This window comes from Falco rusticolus, chromosome 6 (assembly GCF_015220075.1).
Source record: "Falco rusticolus isolate bFalRus1 chromosome 6, bFalRus1.pri, whole genome shotgun sequence".
Classification (NCBI taxonomy): Eukaryota; Metazoa; Chordata; class Aves; order Falconiformes; family Falconidae; genus Falco; species Falco rusticolus.
Window position 1 is genome coordinate 3,143,004 of NC_051192.1, and position 14,392 is coordinate 3,157,395.

General features: G+C 45.8%; 1 long non-coding RNA gene across 4 annotated transcripts in view; it reads right to left on the minus strand.

Moving 5' to 3' along the window:
- Positions 1 to 14,392, minus strand: part of LOC119150325 — a 46,267-nt gene that overhangs the window by 22,932 nt on the left and 8,943 nt on the right. For all 4 annotated transcript variants that reach the window (XR_005105018.1, XR_005105019.1, XR_005105017.1 and 1 more), the window contains exon 2: positions 876 to 1,022. This is a non-coding gene — a long non-coding RNA (uncharacterized LOC119150325). The remainder of the gene's footprint in view (positions 1 to 875; positions 1,023 to 14,392) is intronic.

Consider the following 14,392-nt stretch of genomic DNA (forward strand, 5'->3'; position numbering starts at 1 on the left):
TAACCCCACTTCCAATTTAATTGTTTTCTCAAAATATCACTAGCAATTAGACTATATTAGCAACAGATTGTTTGCAGTAGCTCATTCTCTAAGTCAAAACTGGTTTCTTTCTCTTTTACAATCACACAAAACATCTGAAACTAGAAAGTACCTAGTTTTTTGGGTTTTTTTTTCAGAGTCAGAATCAAGTAAACAACCAACATTACATCTACAAAACCCAAAGTGTCCAGAAAATGCAGGAGAAAAATATGGAATGGCTAGAATTTTTTTTCTGTTTACAAATTTATTGTGAATTTTTTAAGAAAATACAGTGACAGCATTGCCTGCAGTACAGTGGGGAATGACAGTCAACAAATAAAACTAAAGGACTGTGCAATAAATAAATACGAGGCTAATATAACATGTTTGTAGAGGGCTGATCAGTCTTAAATCCTCTGCCTAAGGCTGACTTTTACAATAAACAAACCACGCCTTGATGCTTTTCTCTATCTACGCTGGGTGAGCCCATTTATTTACGGTTGGGCTCACCTTCTTCCCCACACACGCACTTTTTGCCCATCTCAGATTTCTCCCCCCTTTTTTAAAAAAAAACCAACCCCACAATCAAAACGCAAGCAGAGTGTAACGCTGCCCAGAGGTAAGGTACACCTACTCTCTTGCTGACGTGGCACCTGGGCTTTACCAAGACGTGCTGGTCGGTAGAGCCAAAGCCCGTGCAACCCTGCGCCGAGGGCAGCCAGCTGCCTCGTTATTCCCTACGCACGCTCTTCGCCCAAGGGAGCTATGCCACGCGTGCCAAAATGTGTCCCATGGTGCCCTTGGGGATTTTTTCCCTGAGGCCAGCTTAGCCAAGTGACGGCACATCTTTTTATTACCTTTGGTGGAAAACACGAGCCCTTTCTTTTAAGCAGCGCTGCACGGTCGAAGGGTCTTGGAGGGCTCCAGACAAGCATCTGCAGAACTGTCTCTGGCTCAGCGCCTGTGATCACGGGCTAGGTAATTTGTTTGATTAGAGCATCCGTCTGAGACAAAGAAAGTGTAGTGGAGTGAGTCAGGCTCTGGTCTCATTTACAGGTCTGGAGATGCAGGGAGAAGCTATTACAAGTGACCTGTGACCTGGCCCACCCTCAGGTGAAACGGCTTTGCCCAGTCGCCTCCTGTTAGCCTCAGCCAAATGATAGGCTTCGGGAAGCCCAGGACGCAGCGACGGGTCAGCAGACAGACAATATCAGACCCACGGGCCCAGCCCCGAGCTATGCAGATGCAAAAGCAGATGATTTTTTTTATTTTATTTTATTTTATTTTATTTTAAATAAAATGGTTTTCAAACTTATTATGGTGATAGTGTTACTTACAACAAATCTGTCTGCAGTTTCGGGGCTGCAGAGATAAAAGCCCTCGGGAAAAATGTCAGTGGCTTGAGTTTATTTATATGTAAGGTAACCATGAAAAATGTCGGCGTACCACTAATTGTAGGGCATATTTATTCTGCACAAGTTGTTTTCCACATTAGCACAGTTGTTAAAATGCAGTTTTGCCTCAGGAATATTATAACTTTATCTTCCGTAATTATAAATGTGGATGTTGCTGGGGTACTATATACATTGAAGAGGAAACGTAAGAAATGGGCACTGCAAGGAGGAAAACAAACATAATTAAAAATGTAATGTAGTAATTATATGAAACATACTTGGGAAGCGGAGACCCACGGATAAGCTAGCAAAGCAGCTACGGTGCGTTAGATCCTGGTTTTAGATTTGTATGCCTTCTCACTTCACATTTCTCCCACGGTTTTCTGCTCAAACCAGCTAACAAGGACCAGTTGGCAAGGCAAGCATTTATGTGCAGCAGCACATCACTCTGCGCTGGGCAGAATACACTACATTGTAGTGTAAGAGCAATTTTACTATGAGCAACTAAAGCCAGAAGCCTGGGATGCACAGCATATTGTAGTTACCATATCGCAAATGTTTAGGGAACAACAGTATAAGAGCATCTTCTGATAGGATAGGGAACATTTTAATTAAATATCCAGTATCACGCAAAATACCTAATGTCACTGATGAAATCATAACTCTGCATGCATGAAGCAGAGGGCAGTAAGGGTCGTTGACCTGCTGTGCGTTACAGGTAACACACAAGGTGCACAGACACCTATTTCCTTGAGAAACACCTGGTAGATCAAATGCAGAATTTTCTTTGTGGTGCTGAGAGCCAAAATTCAGATGCAATTTGCTCATCTGGAGTAAATGCCTGGCTGGCTTGCCCAGGAGCCAAGGTTTTCTGACGAGGGCTATACCTGAGAGCGGGGCTGCAGTGACATAAGCGTGCACATCCCATCGCTTCCACCTCTCCCTTGGGGGCAGCTGCACCCCAGGCACACTGCCTGCACGACACACGAACAGCACATGCACACACAGACGTACCTACATTGGGACCAAGAATCTGTTTCTTTCCCGGGGAGGGGCCGTTTAATGGCGCATGAAAGCACGTAAAGCACATGGTAGCATTTCAAGGCTTTTGGGTTTTGTTTTAGTGATTCCTGACTTTTATACCAAACTGTGGATCATGCCATCCTGAGTGTAAAAGCCAGGTAGCACCCGATTTCCACTACTATCTGGGCAGGGCCAAGCAGAAGCAGATTTATTACACCCCTACTATTCACCTATGTGGATTAGCAAAAGCTCTGTAACGTGGGCATTATTAGAAACTGTTCAGGTATAAACAAGCCTGACAAGTTCGGTATGGTCTGCAGGTTTGTCAACCAAAATCCTGGAGCATTTGCTTCTGGCTCCCCCTTGAACACCCTGTCCCATCTCTCATCTACCACAGCCTTCTTTTTATTCTTTTTTTTCCCCTCCGAGGGTACTTACTGCCCTCTAAAGGCTCCTCATACTCCAGTGTCCTTTCTCTCTCCACTGCGTCTCCCTCCCCGCCCCCCGCCCCCCCCCCCCCCCCCTCCCGTGCTCATCCCTTTTTACCCCTCTGGGTTTTGGCAATCTCCTGGTCTGCTGAGCAGTGCAACGAAACACTCCAACCTCTCCCACTTTTTCCCTCAGTGATGTCTGCGGCCACCCAGAAAGCTGGGCAGCGAGGTGCCTGAGCGTTCATCAGCAAAACAACAAGAGGGTCTCCATGGAAAGACTTGGACTTCCGCCCGCCCGATCGGCCTACATTATTTTTTTCTGAAATGAGATGCTCCAGCTCATATTTGTGCTCCTTCCCATTTCTTCCAAACACATTTATCAGCCTGCAGAGCTCCAGTCCTGCTGCTGCTGCTCCCAGACCTAACAACATGGAGTCCCCACCGCTGATGACAACCAGCAACAGGCATACCTCTCCAGCTGCTTCACATCGCAGACCTCCCCAAAGCGCAGCCCCCCCCCGCCCTCAGAGTCATCACCTCAAAGGGCTGGAGGGGATTTCCAGGGGTCACCAGTCCCTTCCCTGGCCCACGGCACCTGTGTCATTCCTGACAGATGCTTATCTGTGGGGTTTTAAGTCCTTCAGTGCTGGAGAGATGCCACCTCCCCAGGCAGTCTCGCAGTACATCACCGTCCTTATCACAAGGTTTTAACCTGAATCTTCCTTACTGCAATTTAGGCCCATTACTTCTTGCCCTATCTGCAAGAGGCGTGGAGAACCGATTATTCCTTTCCTTTTTTGCAGCAGTCCTTCACGTTTCTGAGGATTGTTTTGTTTGCTGAGACACTTCTCTGCACCAAAAGCACTGTCTGAGAAGAGGTTTATCTCCCCATCACTGAAACCAGCATACTGGCAGCTATAATGTCCACCAGCGGTGTTTCTATTGTAAATTCACTTTGCAAAATGAACGGAAAACTGAAATGAAACCTCACTGAAAAGCTCACATTATGGGAATTTATATTCCCTTTTTACTGTCCCTTAAAATACAAACAAGACTGTTTTTGACTTAGGTGTAATTGAAATGAAAATAAGAAGACATAGCTTTGCCAAGTGCCAGTGCTGAATACTCATCATTCAGGACCCCTGAAATTATCATCTGGGCTTAAAAATAATAACATTTCAGCGATGCATGTGAAGCTCTTCATAACTGCCATCTGGGCTAGGTTCTCCAAGAGCTTGAGCTGGGCTTCTACTCACCTCAGTCAACTATTCATGCACCAGAAAATTAGATGTCTTGTCCATCTGCTGTGGGCTAATGGCTACAGAAAAGCCGACACATCTATTTAAGGTGGCATAAATGACTCCCTGGAAATGTCTGTCTTTCTCCTAAGAGGGTGCCTAGGCATTAAAGGCTTTCAGAACAATAAATCATACTGGAGCAGCTTATATTTTCATAGACTTTCTCCCCAGCGAAGCAGCCTCCTCTCCGTCGGTATGCTTGCTCAGCTCAGACAAAAGCTGAGATTCTCACATCATCTCACATCTCCAAGGCCTTTAATAAAGGCGACAAACATCAAAACACCCACGATGAATTCACCGGCAGGTTAACAACTTCTACAGGAAGCTGTATGTCTGATTGCTTTAGAGTAATTCGGGCAAAAAAAACCCCAAACCCGCCACGTTCACTGCAATGGTGCTGTAAGCACCTCACAGATGTCATCAACTCAGGGCAATGCTCCTGCTGAGGAGCAGCCTGACAGGTATTTTTCGGCTTCTGCAGGCACCTTCTGCTTGCTGCGGAGTTTTAGAAGCTGCAACTTTTCTAACCTGTAGCTGCCTACGTTTCAGAAGAGAACAGGCTGTACATCTGCTTGATTGATGCCCAACCTTTCGGGTGACTTCTGGGACCGAGCCTTTTTCCATGAAGCACTGAGTTAGTGTACGCCGCCTGCTCCCGAGTGCGGTGGGCAAGCTTGGCAGACATTTAAAGGTATCTCTTTCAGCGGGCTTTTGAGGCCAGATAATTTTGAGGCCACAGGTCTGACCCAAGGTCCTTGCCTTGGGACAAAGGTAAAAAGCTGCACGGAGAAAAAGTGGATATGGTTCCCACCTACCTCCATCGGGGGGAACCAAGGAAACAATGAACTAAGCTCAATAATTATGACGCTGACAGTGGCTGAGTATAGGAAACAGGGCACATCATACTCATACAGAAAAATCTTTCCCCTGGTATTCTATTTTGAAAAACAGCAACCTACTGCTTCTGAGGTTATAGTCAGGTGGCCGTACTTACTAATCACCAGTGAACATATCTGCATGACCTTGTCCGCTTGCTTTCTAAGCCAATTTGTATCATCTCTTCCAATGCGTACAACATTGCTGGCCCCTTATGGAGCTCCGTAAGTCCCATCCAAAGTGCCCTATTTTGACCAAGAGTGCATTCAATGACCTCTAAATCTCTCCTTGCTTTCACCAGCTCAAGTAGTAGGGTGCACTTGTCCTCTTAATGAAGTTAAAATGACAACAAGAGACTCTTACAGCAAAGTGACAGAACTCTGGCAGTTATTGTTAGTGAAAGCCTCTTAAAATATGTCCAGTCATTCCAAAGTGAAGCCACGTTCGAGCTTAGCAATCTGCTCCTGGGCTTTCCACAATGTTAGTATTAGTCAGATCAATCAGATTTTTTTGCCTCAACAGATTTCCTTGCTCCAAAACCAAGCTGGAAAGTCTTCTTGGGCAATGCTTTTTTTTTTTTTTTTTGGTTGTATTTCTTTATGCTGTGTTGTCAGGATGCAGGATGCCAAAGTGAACACGAAATGGTTCAAAAGGTACCGCTTGGATTCAAGATTTCCCTGTTTTATCAAGAAAAATCCACCGGGGGACCTGCTGAAGCGAGAGGCTAAGGGGGAACAACAGTTGTGCTGAGCTGGGAGTGTCCGAGCCAGGTCCACACAGCCCCTTGGCTATGGGGGTACTCGGGCAGGGCTGGTAGTTTGCTGCGTGAGGTAGGAATAAAATAACCAGCTTTGCTTTTCATGGCCGTACTGCACCCCTTGAAACCCACCCCAACAAGTGAAAAGCTTTGGATATATTGCCATCCAATAACTGCCTCCTGCTCGGTGAGGAGTGAAGCTTTTTCTTCCCTTTCTTCCCTCTCCTCCACAACAAATTCTCACTAGGATTTTTTTTTCCACTACAGGCAGCAAACATAATTATACAACAGATCAGAACAGCTTACATAATGCCCTTTATAGAAACCTGCCTTACCTCAGAGGCATATTAGCATTTCTTATGGGTTTAAGGGGTGAGGGATTAATTACAGATTTTCAAAATATGCCTAATTACATATTTACTGGCGGAATAAATAATTCACGTTTCATAACTCACCATGAAATGACTACTTTCTTTTGAAGATTAAAAATTCGAGGCTTGAGGAATGTTAAAGTTCAAACTCTGAATAAAGGCTCCTAATCCTTTATAGATTGGCGTTTTACTCACATGAAAAATACAGCAGAAAGTCGCTCTTTTACCTGAGTGACTTGTAGACCCCTTGAAATTTCTCACTTGGCAATCTATCAAACAAAACGAGCAAAACATTAAAAATGTGATTTGTTCATTTACTTTGGCATTTTGGTAGATCATGTAGGATTCAGGGGAAGCACCTAAATTACCGGAGAGCGTAGATTCCCCAAACCTTGGCTTTTGCCCTGGGCAGAGGCGGGAGCAGCAGCATCCCTCCGAGCAGCGTGGTGTGGGCAGCGGCTGGTACCCTCCTCCTGGGGCCGGCACGGGGGCTGCTGCTCTGCCGTGCGTGGCGGTGGCAACCGGGGACTCCTCACAGCCTTGCTAGCGAGCGTGCCTTTAAACGCTTCATGGCATTGGGTCATTTGGAAGCATAAATCAACTTGCCCCTTTCCTGACCTGCCCGAACATACAGCCAGTGGTTTCCTCTGTTCTATTTTATTTTAGCCAGAGTTAGCAAGGAGAATATCCCTTCAGCATTTAGGGAATATACAAATTATTACAGAAGAGCAAATAACTGCCTCCAGAAAGGAAATAACTGCTTCTGAGCATACTAAAAAAAAAAAAAAAAAAGCTGCCTTCAACAACAATAACTGCCATGTTTAGCAACTACAGATACCACAGGAAGGAAAGAAGGAAGGGCAGACCCCACGTGCCAGTACAACTGGTCTTGGTTTGGGTATTGGTAGATTTACAAAGGAGGAGTAGGTTGGACAATCCAGCCCAGTACTGCTTCTGTGCACATACACATGACAATCAAAATCTATCCATGCCAGTCCTGGTACGTTATGGAAAGTGGAAAGGGCAGAAGAATTGCTTAGATGAAAAAAACAGTAGGACACAGAGGGTAAGTGACCTGGCTAAGTCATCCCGTGGTCACCCTGGCACAGGGCAGCTACCTAAGGGATGCACAGGAAAGACTTCTCCTGGCCATCTCATTCTTTCCCCCACCTTAGTTCTCCAGCTTTGTGATAATCCTTAAAATAAAGCCAATACACCTTTAAAAAATAATATTCATAGTGTACAGCAATGGAGTCTACCCACACAACTATCAAGATGCCCAGAAAACAAGGAAATAGACGTTGACTTATCGCGTAGCCATACCTGTAATTAACTTGCAGACGTAAGTCCATGAGTTTTGGACAGGTATATGAAAATAGCATATGAAAATGCTAGTCAGCATTTTAGTTCTTCAGAAGAAGAGCTAGGTATGTAGAGGAACATAAACAAAAACAAACTGATGCTTGGCAAGACTCTGGCCCCAGTTTAGCTTTTTCATTTTGTGCCACCTTGTGTATGTGGCTTAACCTTTCTGTGCCACGCTTCCCTCAGAATGCTACCCAAGCTTATAAACAGCAATGATTAGGTCCAGTCTAGTTATTGATACAACTGAAGCAGGTGGAAAAGCAGAAACCCACTCTCGTAATCAATTTGGGAATAGAAATTTTATTTTCATTTTGGAGCAAAGGGTTTACTTTTTCATATGCTTTATACATTTTTCAGTATTCAAAACCTAAAGGTCTATGGAAAAAAAGTGTTATTTTCTTTTTCTTAGAATAATGCCTTACTTTCAGTCCTGCTTTCGATAATAATGTCCATAACAATGTATACTTTAAAACAGGAGGCAATATTCTGGGGAAAACACTGGTAAGATTGGTTCAACCTACAGAGATGACTCCGCTGTAAAATTCGGTCTATCAAAACACCCAGACAAAAATCTGTCAAACTTGCCCAGACAAAAACTCACATATTTGATCAACATGCAGCTGTTGCTTTTATTAATAATTGCATATCAGCAATATTTAAGTGTAAATACATAATTTAACTTCTAAAATTATTTAAAGCCAGTAAAACACTCCACAGTGATGGCATCAGCAAACGGGAGAGCGCAGGCAGTGGTAGCAGGTGGCAGATGAGGGGCAGGTGAGCATCCTTAGCCGTAACTACAAGCGGTGAACACCACAGGACAGATTTCTAAATGTACTGCAAGCCATTTAAAAAGTCTTCTCCCTCTCTCGCCCACACGATATTAATTACCTGTGCCAGCTTGTGCTAATTCATTTTCCTTACACCTCAGTAAAGGAAGATGGTATTCTAAACAAGCGGCATCAAGATAGAGAGTAAAGAAGCTACGGATACTCCAAAACTGCATTTTGGGGGCAGGGGGAGGAGAGGGGGGAGAAAGAGTAACACCTGTAAGTTACGCTTCCAACTCAGTGTCATTCACTGAGTCATGTAAACAAACATCCAGCCGGTTTGGTCCCCAACCCCAGCCTCCGTGCGGCAGCTCTAATTACCCATCTATAAGCAATGCCGACAAGTCATCGCTCAGCACCGCACTACGCCTCACGGCCGCGTGCTTTGCATCCTACCTGGGTAAATATTAAAATGAATATCATCTACTATATTTTCAGGGTAAAGTTATCTGCAAAGCCCAGTGATTCATGAGCTCTCTGAATGTACATAAAGTGCTTTAGTGAAAGCATTTCCTAAGGGCCTGATCCAGTCATGCTTCTCAAACCCTCCGCAGCTGTCTAGACTGGAACAGAAAGGTCATTCAGCCACTGAAGGCCAATCCATCACTCCCCTTAAAAAAGAAAATACCTAAACTGCTCCAAAGGTTCAATTTGTGGATCTGGTGGGGAGATACTGAAAGAACAGCCAAGGTCCCCTTCCCCAGGGGGACCAACACAAAGCCCAGACCCTTCCTGGGGCTCGTCTCGAGGATCCCAGTGGGAAGCCAGAGGGTCCCAGGAAAATTCCTGCCTCGAAGCACATCTTTTGTAAGCCTCCTCTTTTTAACAGGCCAGTGCAACAGCGTAAGGAGCCGCCGCGCTCTTCCACACCGGGGCTTGGCTCTCTGCCTCCCCTCAGCACTGGGGGGGCTCATCTATGCAAAATCTGGAGTTTGCCTGTGTCCCACGATAGGAAAAGCCAATGCTCATCCCAAAAGACTCTCCCCCACCCGGTAACTCAAGGATGGATGATCCCCCCTTTCTCCAGGCCACGCATGGCCCCTTCGCTGCCCTGACCCTGCTGACCCGCCCGCCACAGCAAAGCCCCAGGGTGGTACTGGAGGTGGGTGCTGCTGCCTCCTCCATCGGCAGATGGAGACATCCAGGTCACCGCTGGGCTGCAGGGAGATGCTCCCCAGCTGGGCAAGCGTACATCCCTCTACCACCCCTTTAGCAATGGTACACCAAGCTGTGAAACACCCCTATACCTGGAGGATTCCCTGCGTGCTGCAGGCTCAGTGGGTGACTCCAGCTCCACTGAGCTTGGACAGCCGGGGCCGAAGGAGCCTCCACTGCGGCCAGCCGGGAAAGCCCTGCAGGACATTGCACAGCCAGTGAGAATGGGGCATTTCTCCACTTGGAGCACCGGCAGCTTGCCGAACTGCTACGGGTCAGCAGCAAACGCGGCTGGACATCATCGCCCCGGCGAGCGGGCGAGCTCCCTGAAGTGGGGGGAGCACAGAGAAGCCAGCGTGGGGATTGAGTGTGCGGCTTGAAAAATGTATCCCAGCTGCTCTCCTTAAGCTGCAAGCCACGGCCCAGTTGTTTGAAATCACAAACGTTTTTGAAGAGGCATTTCTGGGGTCCGATAGGACCTGCCTCCTCCAGACGTGGACGTTTCAGAAAAATAAGGGAGGGAAGGAGAAAAGGAAGGGCGACCTCCTCCTGGATCTCATCTTTTCCATCCAGATTTCAACCATTAGGACCATTACCAAATAAAATGTCAACTTTTTTTCCCTGTGTTCATTAACCTTTGATGCTTATTGTACAGCCAGTTTCAGTGCTCACGGGGGACACGGGAGGCTCAGATCACAGCATCCATTTCACTCAGGGCTTCGGCACAACTTGAACCACGGTCCAGAGAGGAGGGAGGGGAAGGGAGGGAAAAGGCTATTAGACCAATCCTGCCTCTTCAGCGGTTTACATATTTAATAAAGATTGAATTTAGAGAGACAGGGAACCCCCAACTTAGTAATAATTCCCTTCACAAGTTCTACTATAATTAAAAAATAGAGGCAAGGTCATGACGAGTGCTATTGAAAATAACAGACAGACCTGTAATTATAGCAGGGCCAGCTAAACCAGGGGTTAAAGGTCTCTTAATACTCTGTCAGCATTTCCACTATAACCCCTCAGTTTCAGGGGTTTACAGCTCACACATAAATATTTGCTGCAGGCCAAAAATGGCCCTTCGAGGGGTCAGCAAAAGGAGGTAAATTTTATTTACATATTTATAAAAAATGTTCCGGCTCCGCAGAAGCAGCGTGTCCCTCACCAGCACCACCAGCACAACTCGTGGGGACAAGGAGGGACTGCCAGCGGGTACGGGGTGGGCGGAGGAGCTGGAGATATGTTTTACCCACAGCAAGTGGCTCCGAATCCACAGAAACCCTGTACAGAGGCAACGGTCTGCAAATACCGTATGTATTATAAAGCTGAATCCTTAAATAATAAGGCCGTATTCCTAACATGAATTATACAGATAATCACTCCCACTGTTCAGCCAAGCATGCACATAAGTCTTTGGAAGATGAAAACCTAAGGCCTTGCTAGCATATTGGTTTAACTTAAATCAGTACTTTAATTGATTTATTTAAGCCAGTGCCAAACCCGGTGTGACTCCCTGATTTCTGCCGAAGAGTAGTTTATTTCAGTTTAGTTTTAAAAAGTGTATCTTGACTCCCCCTGCCCCCCCCCCCCCCAAACATTCCTTCCTCCCCTTTTCCTATCTCTGTATTTACGTGACCCTGACTTGACATTAGTTCAGTGCTTAAGGATTAAAAGAGGTAAACCGGCTGTGACCTTTTCCAGGGCTCCTCTCCTTGAGGGACTGAACCGCTGCCAGTGGTACATGGCTGGAGCAACCACTGGCACCCCCGAAACACAACTGCCTACAGGTTGGGGAACTTAAGCTGCTGCTGCCAGCCCTGAAAATCCTATTTTCTTTTCTTTAAAAGTCTTCTACAAAGCTTCTGCTCCTCTGGAACAAAAAAACCCCAAAGAGCACACCTCATGAACCCAAACCAACATCATCCAGAAAGCTCAGCCAACCACACCAGCAAACAGCGAGTCCGGAGTTATGGAAAAACCCACAACACAACCCCTTCTCTCACAGTGACATGGTAGATAAGCCAGCCTCCTGGCTCTGGGGAGGTTATCTCACCATTTTCCAACACCTGCCCTCGGCCATCAGAACGAAGCCAGCTCAACTTGTAGCAACAGCATCTCCATGACCGGCTGGCTCAGCCACCCTGCCCTTCTCGCGTGGCCGCACTTCGTGCCAGCTCTGCCGCCATGCCTAAATGATCTTGGATCTAATGAAATCCATTTACTAGAGCTTTTTGATGGTCCAGAAGTGAAGAGGGAAAAACTCAGCTAAAAGGATTAACCAGGCAAACCCTTCCACAAACTATTAGTTTCATCTGCACCTAAAAATGTCATGAAATAATACATTTCTTTCCCACACTAACTTCAGTGTGTTTTTCAATATGATCCTAGAGGGGCTTGTTTGTTGTTGGGGTTTTTTTAAGTGAAATTATAATGAGGATATATAACTTTTTTTTTTTTTTTTTTTAGTTTCTAACAAAATATTTATTGTGCAAGACCCAGAAGATAAAAAGGATGCAACTGTTTTTCTTGGTTTGTTTTGAGGTTATTTACTTAGGACTAAGCACCTCATTTTTCTTGTGTACAAAAAGTAATTATGCAGTCAAAAGAATTATGGCCTGCATACTTCAAAACATATGAAAAATGTAAAACTTTATTGCATACATTAATTTCTAACAAAGGACGTCTCCAGCATCAGTGTAACTGGTATAAGGCAGATAACTGATGTATGGTATATTTGTTGATGTTCCTCCCAAATGGGTTTTATAAAGGCAAACAAACAAATAAACAATTTCTTTCGTTATGTCTCTCTCTCTCGTATAAATTTCATCAGCCTCATACTGTAGGCTTAGGGGAGGGGGTTGTCCGTGGATTTATTTTTTTTTTTATTAAGCTAAAATATTCTGCTCAAGCAATCTGTTCACCACACTTGCCTTTTATTACCTTTCCATCCCCTGCATTTCTCAAACCAGGCAACCCCAGCTCCTGCCCGCGCCACTGCCCGGGCTGAGCCCAGCTTCCCCGCCATGGCAGCTCCCCCGGGCCCCCACCTCAGGGCAGGCTGCCGAGCCAGGATTGCTCCCGACATCCTGGTCCAGCAGCTTTCTATGTGCCTTTGGAGTAGAGGTCTGCAGAGTACTGTTATTTTTCTCCCCCTTTCCCCTGGCTGAAGTTCTGTGAGCGGGGTAAGCTCATTCCTACTAAATCAGCTGGGCTGGAAGGCCAAGGCAGGAGTTGTAAAACCGAAGTTCACAGCATCCTTATCTTTAGCTGAGCCACTTTAACTTTCTAACTATACATCTGGGTACCATATCCAAGAGGAAAAGGATGGCCATTTAAAATGTCAAGAATAACTGCAATCAGTTCTTCTCAGCGCCTCTCTTGAAGAAACAAAACAAAATTGAAGAGTGAAGGACAGATTCAAATGAGTCCTACTGTTTTAAGCGAACGAAAAAGGTTTTTTATATTAAGATATTAAGACAATGACCTAATCAAACAGAGACCTAATTTCCTTCCAATGCATGTGTTTATATGTTTCTGCCGTTTTCAACCCAACAATTATATACATATATATGTAAATTCATTGTGGTCAGGCAAACCCTCTGCTCCACTGATAGATGTGACATAACACCAGAAGTCCAGTGGAAAAAGGATTCATGGCATCCGACAAATAATACGCACAAATAAACACTGGCAGTTTCTATTTCAGTCATGCAGTTACCACACTAATTCAGCCAAACACCAACTCCTGCAACCTGATTTAAGCACAGCCCATTTCAGTATTTCACAGTGCCTGGTCAGGATTTAAAGACTTTAGGGAGAAGCTTGGCAGCTTCTCTTGGAGAAGATGGCTCTGCTCGTGTCACGCTTCTGGTCTGCTCCTGGCATGTCTGGGCACCAAACGGGAGAGCTGCCGGGATGGCATCGCCAAGGCTTAAGGTCTAACATAATTCATGCCAATGCGGTTCCTTTGTGTCTCGGTCCTCGTTTATAGGGTCTGGGCTCAGCCAGGTGTATGGAAGTCTTCAAAAAGCATAGAAACCCCCAAATAAAGTTCTGGCTTTGACCTCTCTCAATTTGAGGGAAGTTTGAACTTGGTGTAACCTTGAGGCCCATCTTTAATTGAAGTGCAGTATTTTGGGAACGCAGGGAGAAGGGGAGGGGAAGACCTATTTCAGGTTATACCTAAGCCATGAGGATCAAGCAACCCCAACAGCTGGCAGCTCGAGCGCCAGCGAGCCCCCCAGCCCCTCAGCTTGCCGAGCCTACTTGCTACCTTGAAAATCAGAAGCTGCAAGTCTCCTTCTTTTGCACCTTCTTTGGTCCTCTCTCCCGCGACCCATGAAAAAAGCTTTCAGTGTTTCAGACATACTCATCACAGGTATCATGAGAAAAGCGGACCAGCGCCTGCTATCAATGGCCTGTTTGTTTTGGGGCTGAAATCTATCCACTGCCATTTCAGGCGTCCATCGGCTGAGCCACCATTTGACATGCCTGGCCCCAACAATCACAGGGGCTTGGCGGATGAAAAATGCTAGGATTTCATTTTATTGCGGGGATATCATTCATTCTTGGGAAGGTTCAAAAGTACATGCGTCAACTTATGTCATCAGGGTCAAACAAAGTGGCATGCAGAATCATAGCCAGATCGCATCAGTGGAGGGGTCTGAACGAAAAGCCAAAGAGTAAGGAGAAAGAAAAACGTTTTTTAGGATGCACCCTGGATCACTTCAGCAAGGGGAAAAGGGCAGGAGGTAAAGGATCCCCCCTGAGCACGTTGCCCTACCTGGCATGCACTGAAACGGAGTTGTGCTGATTTCACCGAGATTCCCACCACTTCTCGCCCAACGACACACCGATGGGTAAGAGCATCAAACAACAAT